Here is a 7607-nt window from a genome sequence, read left to right on the forward strand (position 1 = left end):
AACACACAAGCAGAAGACAAATCCGTGAGTACGCATGCTCTACATTCAATCAAGCACTACTACACATTTATCAAATTCCTGATCCTTCCCCGCCAGGAATACATGGTTACCTTACTAATGCTAAATTAAACCGGTGGTTTTGTAAAAAAAATGTAGTCAAGTAATGCAGAATTTTCCAAAAAGTACTACTGACAAGGTGTAAACCCATACCTGCAGAAGCTCAATGTCTTTCTGCAACCGAGGGAATTTTTTATTCGAAATGTGAGGGAATGGAATGTGAGGGAATTTTTTTGTAGAGAAAAGGCACGAAGGTCCCACTTCAAATTAATTAAGCCAGCAAACAGCTAGGATACAGTGGTGCTGATGACAAAGGCAAAGACTTGCCAAAAACTGAAAAATTACAAGCCAAATTCACTACTCAGGGGCAGCAGCGAACAAAGCACCAGGAGAAATTGTGATCGAGCCGCCGGAGGTCTCGCGCAGCCAGAACAGCAGGGCCGAAGCCACCTGACGACACCAATTGGCGTGGACATGAAGAGCCAGACCGCTTCAACGAAAGCATCGACTCTGCCGCCTGCCGCCTCGGGCCACTGCCGGAGGGAAGACAACTATCTCCCCTTTGTCCAGACCGTGCCAACAGGCGGACACCCACCACCGGCCGGCAACCAACCAGCAAACAAGGCGAGGAGCTGCTGAAAGTTGTGAAAGGACCAACACCGGCAATCAGGGGAGGAGCCGAGCACCGCCACCGCCACCCAACGGCACGCACCAGGACCACAACCCCCAACCACCCCTTGAACGGCGCCTCGAGGGAGGACCGAGACGTGAGAGCGCCTCCGTCGTCCTGCCAAAAGGCAAGACTTTCATCCGGAGAAAGAGGGGGGAGGGGCTAGAAGCTCGACCACAGAGATTAATAAGATAAATTATAAATCAAGAAAATTAGATACTGATGATAAAGATAGTTGCCCATCTTCTTATGGAAAAAATCATGTTCTTCTCTTCAGTTGAGCTGTTTCATGTTTCGACTAAATAAAGTGACTTGAGCGCATTGGTGTCAACCAGGTTGCGAAGAAACATATTTTTAAAATGGGACTTGAGCGCAAGTGTGAAATCAGATAGGTACATGTTGTTTACCTGGTGTATGCGGTGTATCCGATCCTTTCACAGTCATGTATCACAACATTCAGATGGTTGAAAGAAAGTTGTCCCAATTTGCACCCTCCTAATCAGTCACATAAAAACCATAACCGTAACACATAAAAGCAAGTGATAGTATCTTATCTCAGTTTTCTGTATTTACCTCCGAATGAGCCTAACTCACCATCACTATCAACAGAGCTTACAAAACCCATAAAAAGAGTAACTGAAAAAAAATCCAATTGTCAAAGATGCTCTAGCAGTTTCTATCATAGATCTTGAAATATAATCCGCGTCTAGAAATTATATTTATATATGTCAAAATAATTTGCTCATGATACAGGATGTGAATAAATTCTTCACAAATAAAAAGAAAAGTTATCAACAAAGAGTTAAATTCAGAAAAAATATCAAACACACAATATGTAGTTTCTACATGACACCCATTGCCGTGCAGTCACCTAAATGACACCAATACACAACATTATTTGTTTCAGCTAACAATTCCTTTCTTACCACATAAATATGATATGTGTGATCGAGCAGTACAAAACATTTAACCAGTTCTCTAAGTAGTACACAAAATAATTATTGTTAGAGAGAGAGAGAAAACATACCCTGGGTAAGTCTCCTTACATCCCGGTAATGTCTCCTTACAAAAGTTAATTATTGTTAGAGAGAGAATAGCATACTCTGGGTAAGTCTGATCGAGTTTTCCTATTAAGATGGCTGCAGTGTCTTCGGGAGAAGTCATCGAATAACTTCGATTTTTACAAAAAATAATATCACCTCTATTCTCAGTTCATTCAGTGCACAAATATTTTACCTTCATACGAAGTATCAGTTTACATACTGAGTTTTCCCACACACAAAAGGTTAGATACTGAGTAGTAGTAATATAGATGTGCTGGAACAAGGTTCGTTCCTAGGTTAATTTTGTGTCCTACATTTAAATAAGATGACCCAGACATGTCAGGTATGTATCCATGATACATATTCTTCCAGTAATTTACCCGCTTAGAAGGGGATTCATGGACTTCCAGTAATATACCACCACCCTTAGAAGGGGAAAGGGCTTGATCGTCTTTGTCAAGCAATACATTGGTCTTCTCTAATAAATTTTACCTTTTTGAAAGAAGATGTAAGCTTGCAGCAATATGTGTTCCAGCAATGTTATTCTCTGATGCACCAGATCCATATTTGTTATAACTTGCTTCCTGCTATACTCCTTTTCATTCATCCCTTCTCCATCCTGCAACTCTTTTCCGTCTGTCCCTTGTCCATCATGCTCTTAAGCATCCTTGCTATCGCCCGGATCACGAAATCCATCTGCTCGTCCATCGGTGGCTCGGTGCTAACAACTTCTTTTATCATGCCATCCTGCGTTGACTGAGAACTGCCAATTCCCACACCAGTCACCTGATCGGCATCCCGCGACAGAGGCTCCTTCCACTGTATTCCAGCACCAATCTTTTCTCAAGGATGGCTCCTGGCTACCTCAACTGCTCGCCAGGTGTCAGTCGCTGATAGCACCCGGTTCTTGTGTTCCCTAGCATCTCAATTGTCAAATCTGCAAAAGCAATTCACCCAGAGTTCCAACAAAAATCAGATGCAGTTACCCATGGACGACTCAACTGTCAGACTGCTTTACCAAAAATGTGCATGAAGTTGGTTTATTTGTTCTTACTGAGCAGACTCAATCTATCTCTCTACCATTTCACGATCTACAGTCAATGAAACGCATCCATTCCCTTCAACGCGAGATTAGGCTAGCAAAACGAAAGAGGGAGGAAAAGTAGCCTCACCTTTGGCGAGAGAAAACTCGGACATGGCCATATGCGGCCGCACCAGATTGGAGTTCGACCCATCTCCCCAATCAAAATCCCCCCTCGCCACTCCAAGACAACACCGCCAAATCAAATCAAGAACGAATCTTCGCTGCAACGGCGCCACGCCCTGCCCTGGGGTTACGCGATTGCCTCCACGCCCTTGCGGCGCTACTCGCTGGCCGCAACGGCGCCACGCCCGGCCCTGGGGTTACGGCGCCATGCCCTTGCGGCGGTCTGCGCCATCGTCCCACGATTCGGGGCCCTCGACCAGGGCATGCTCGATTAGTCCGACAGAGGCGGCATCGGTGCGGAGGGGTGGCAGCGGAGGAGAAAGAGGACAAGAGGTCGGGCTACAATGCATATAAATGAAACAAAAAATGATTAAGGTTGTCTCCAAGGTCGAAGATCATTTCTCCCTCACAAATGGACATTTTCAGACCTCAAAAGGGCGCCCAGTGAGTTCCCTCAACCGTTTAGACAGTCCGGGGTCCCCAAAATGCAGCCAATATGAAAATACCTTTGATAGCTAGCAGTATATAAGCCAACAAAGAACTTAGTGCTTCTCAGCCCCAACCTTCCACCTTGAGACTTCTCTGCTGTCAAAAGAGAAGCACGCTTTGGCGGGAGCAGCGATGCAGGGTCTAACAAAGGTCGTCAATATAATGAGCAATAACAACTCTCTATTCCGCTTCTTTCTTCCCCGGTAGTCGTCCAGCATCGGTAACCATCCTCCTCCTACAAAAAGACAAAGCGTCATCTTTCTCCCTACCTTTACTTTTCCTCCACTTTATTCTTTTGATCCGCCCATTCTCTAGCACTATTGTCGTTCAAAAGTCTCATCTTGTCTTACCATACACAATTTAGTAACTTTAAAAAAATCTATGAAAATAGTTCTCATGTGCACCTCCATTTCTAGTGACACTATCCCCTTCATCCACCACCACCTGTAATACCAACCGACCCTCTATCCAACAATGCAAATTAGTACTACATTTTATGATTGGTCACTATTTTACAACATATAGTGATGAAATGTTAGTAGGCAAAATTATTATCACTTATCGTGTTACCAATTTGACATTTATTAGCCACCTTGACATCAACGGATTCAGCGGGTTTTGTATCTTCGTCATCAAAGAAAACTACTTCCTGAAAATGTTAAAAAAACATCACTGGAATACATATTAGAAATCTTAATTCATGTCAACATTTGCAGCCAACATCAATGAAAAAAATGATGAAGTGTATACACAACAATGACGGTCTTCTCGGTAAATAAAATCCAAGCACTGTACATGATTTGATGACAATTATTCGTATTTGGCAGATATAGGTTTTAACTCAATACATTTTTTGTTCAGTGCAGAGGGCTTCTCTGTTGTTTATGCTAAGGAAAAAAATATTATTCAGAAAACGTAGAGATGGATGAAAAACAGAAACAACTTTTTCATTTGTCCCCATAATGTTACACGATGATAAGTATAATGGTAGATGCGTATATGAATTTTAGTCCAAATAACAGATTTCATTTTCACAAGGAGTGTGAAAATGGGAAAAAAAATACCACAGAAATATCAAAGAAAGGCGTGAAACCGCTCAGCGTATTCACCTTATTCTCGTTTCTTGCATTTAACCTCTCATATTGGCAAGTCTGATTCTCGGAATGGTCCGACCTGCACATCAGTAAATTTATCAGAGAAACATAATGTTACATGGGGTACGCCCCACGTACCAATGGGAGACCGGAAGAACGACTCAAGCAATAGTGGTTTCAAACACGCTTAGCAATAGTGGATTCAAACACGCTTAGCACTACCAAGGCCTACTGGATCCATCCATCAACTGTCAATAAAATGTATTGAAGAAGCTGCATTTAGAGAACCTTTTGGGTTTTTTTTATTCCCCTCTCCTTTAACAATTCAAGGTACAAATTAATGACCTGAAGACAAGGGATCCCACTTTCCCCATTACGTATAAAAACACCAGTGCAAAGTTTACATGTTTGCAATCAATAAGGATGGTTTAGTACATGTAAGATGAATATTTAGCTCGTCATTTAACCTGCCATGTGGTCTCAAACACTGATTTTTCCCCCTGCTAACCTGAATGTTAGACGGTTCATGCAGCACCAGGACTTTGCTACTGTAAGTGAAAAGGAGCAATGTTGAGTTGTGTTAGCAAGGCACATAGGAAGCTTCAAACAAGATGCAAGCATGTCATGAAACGTACCCTGAACCGTTGCCATACAAACAATCGTGAACTTCATTTTTAGCTTCAGTAGTTAGAGGTTCAAAGAACTGAGAAAGATCAACATACATAAATCAAAGGGTTAATGGAGAATAGAAAGTTGTACAAGCCACAACCAAGCAGGTCAATCAGACACATATTAAATAAAAAAATAGAAGAAGAACACTGTAGTTGCCTCTTTTAAAATTTGAAGCAGTCAAAACAGATTTGACTCTAAATACGCCAAAACTATGAAACTATCTGCATCAGTTTGCTACTTCCATCCCCAAATAAGTTTCAAGTCACCGGCTAGGCAAAAGGTGCATCCCAACGCACAAGCATGAGGAGGAAGATTGAAAAAAAAGAAGGGTAGTTACTGCACCCGTGACTTGGAGCAGACTTGGTACGACTGCCACATCAGATACGCCAAAGCATCAGCGTCCCCTGACTGGTCCGTGGCACACGCGATGACAACGTCGACGCATCTGATAGACAAGGCAAAGACGGCGGCGACACTCATCTACGGGCTATGGGAAAAAAGCAAGCAAGCAACGCTGACCCCAGATCGGGCAGCAAGATGAGTTGCCCAGAAATAGAGGGAACCAGTTTTCTGTTGTCAAACAAAAAATAAAAAAAGTTTAAAACAGAGCACACCAGCCATGATCAGAAACCATGAGTCTTTTCCACTTAATATGACACATTCATGCAGCACAAATACAGGAAAACAGTACATTCAAGAATCAGTAATTGTCGCACATATATTGCCACCCGAGAGTCGGAAAAGAATTCTATGAGACCAGGTCTCACGCGAGACCCATCCTGATGGATGACACGTAGCATTCACAAATCACAAAGCATCTACCCCCACCCCCACTTAAAATCAGGGGGGAGGGGGGGGGGGAGATTAGATGCTTTGTGATTTGTGAATGTCACGGGTCATCCATCAGGGCAGGTCTCACCTGCTAACCGTGAGACCTGGTATCATATAATTTTTTTCCTCGAGAGTCAGAACTAAATTGCAAGAATTATGTACATCAATGGCATCATTTTGACTGAGACGGACCAAACCAAACTGAATGTTATAAGCAACGGATAAACAGAGCACTAAATTTCAATCACAGATAGGGTTGATTCTTGAATCTGGCAAGTTATGGGAAGGTGTGTGCTTACAGGGAAGGAGAAATCCCCAACATGACGACACCGATGAACCAGGTGAAGAAGGAGACGATGACCCAGCCCCGCACGAGGCTGGACGGCCTCGCGTACTGGAGGATGCTACCGTACAAAGACGTGATCCCAGTGAAGATCATCATCCTGGAGAAAGTGATGGCCAGCGTCTTGAACAGCGTCTGCAGCACATGCAACAAAAGAACTCCCTCTCTTGAGAAACCAGAAAAATACGACTGGCAAAACGAAACGCAATTCGCAAGCCGGTCATGCACAATCGCATCAAGCTTCTCCAGGCGAAGAAAATAGCCACCGTTGCCACAGTTTTACTGAAACGCGCAATGTAACCAGGTCTCATATCTCATCAGAAAATACAAGTGGATGCAATCCGCAAGTGCCTAATTCTCTTTGCCAGAAATAGGACATACAGAGCAATACAAAGCCGATTTGCAGGGTAAAAATATATGAAGGAAATGATAATGTACGTACCATCTCCCTCTGGAGCTCTTCCTTGTAACCGAGCTTGTTTAGGCGCTTCTCACCGGATTCCACCTCAATCTGGGACGGCGCTACCCTCCAGGCTCGAACCACCACATCGCTATCCCTCTCCTCCGCCCCAGCACGGCGCCACCGCTGCCACTGCTTCTGCACCCAAGCGGCCGGTGGCGCCCCAGCCGCTCCACCCCTTCAGTGACGCGGCCGCAACACGAGTTGGCGGCTAGGGTTAGCCGCAGGGGCGCGCATAGGATGGGATTGGGAACAGCGAGGAGGTGCTGGGGGTCGATGGGGAAGAAAGGGGTGGAGCCGCACTGGCGGCGGCAGCGGTTCCTCTCGGATCTCAGAGGCGGCGAAGGGCTCCGCGGCTGGGGCGTCCTTGACGATGGAACCAGGAAACGTTTAGAAACAGCCGGATGAATTCTTGGCTTCGTCAGCCGCGTCCGTCACCGTGCGAATCGTGTGGCGCGGAGTGCTCTCTGTCCCCCAAGCGAAGTAACTGTACCTATCGTGACGCCTGAAGCTGACTGGTCTCAAGATTGTTTAACAATTTCCTCATACTCTTCTCACTTCTCACACGTAGAGCTTAGCCACGTACCTACACATGTACGTGACTAGTAAGCATCAAACGACGATTCTATAACATCATATTTCTTGACGTTGATTATGGTTGTTTCAGTGTTTGTTGCATTTGGTACTAGGATGCTCATGGGTTCATGATTGCTTGGATATAGCAATGCTTAGAGTAGTGTT

The 7607-nt window shown here is 44.4% G+C and overlaps 2 long non-coding RNA genes across 2 annotated transcripts; both read right to left on the minus strand.

Annotated features, from left to right (window-relative positions):
* Nucleotides 1-350: 350 nt before the first annotated feature.
* Nucleotides 351-4642, minus strand: LOC123142275 (uncharacterized). Its single transcript, XR_006470567.1, has 3 exons — nucleotides 4576-4642; nucleotides 2943-4115; nucleotides 351-2707 (listed from the first exon to the last, which is right to left on the minus strand). It is a non-coding gene; the product is annotated as an uncharacterized lncRNA (long non-coding RNA).
* Nucleotides 4643-4889: 247 nt separating this feature from the next.
* LOC123142276 (uncharacterized) lies at nucleotides 4890-7244 on the minus strand. The gene is made up of 3 exons (XR_006470568.1): nucleotides 6849-7244; nucleotides 6363-6541; nucleotides 4890-5263 (listed from the first exon to the last, which is right to left on the minus strand). It is a non-coding gene; the product is annotated as an uncharacterized lncRNA (long non-coding RNA).
* Nucleotides 7245-7607: the final 363 nt, after the last annotated feature.

Source organism: Triticum aestivum, chromosome 6D, assembly GCF_018294505.1.
Source record: "Triticum aestivum cultivar Chinese Spring chromosome 6D, IWGSC CS RefSeq v2.1, whole genome shotgun sequence".
Taxonomy (NCBI): Eukaryota; Viridiplantae; Streptophyta; class Magnoliopsida; order Poales; family Poaceae; genus Triticum; species Triticum aestivum.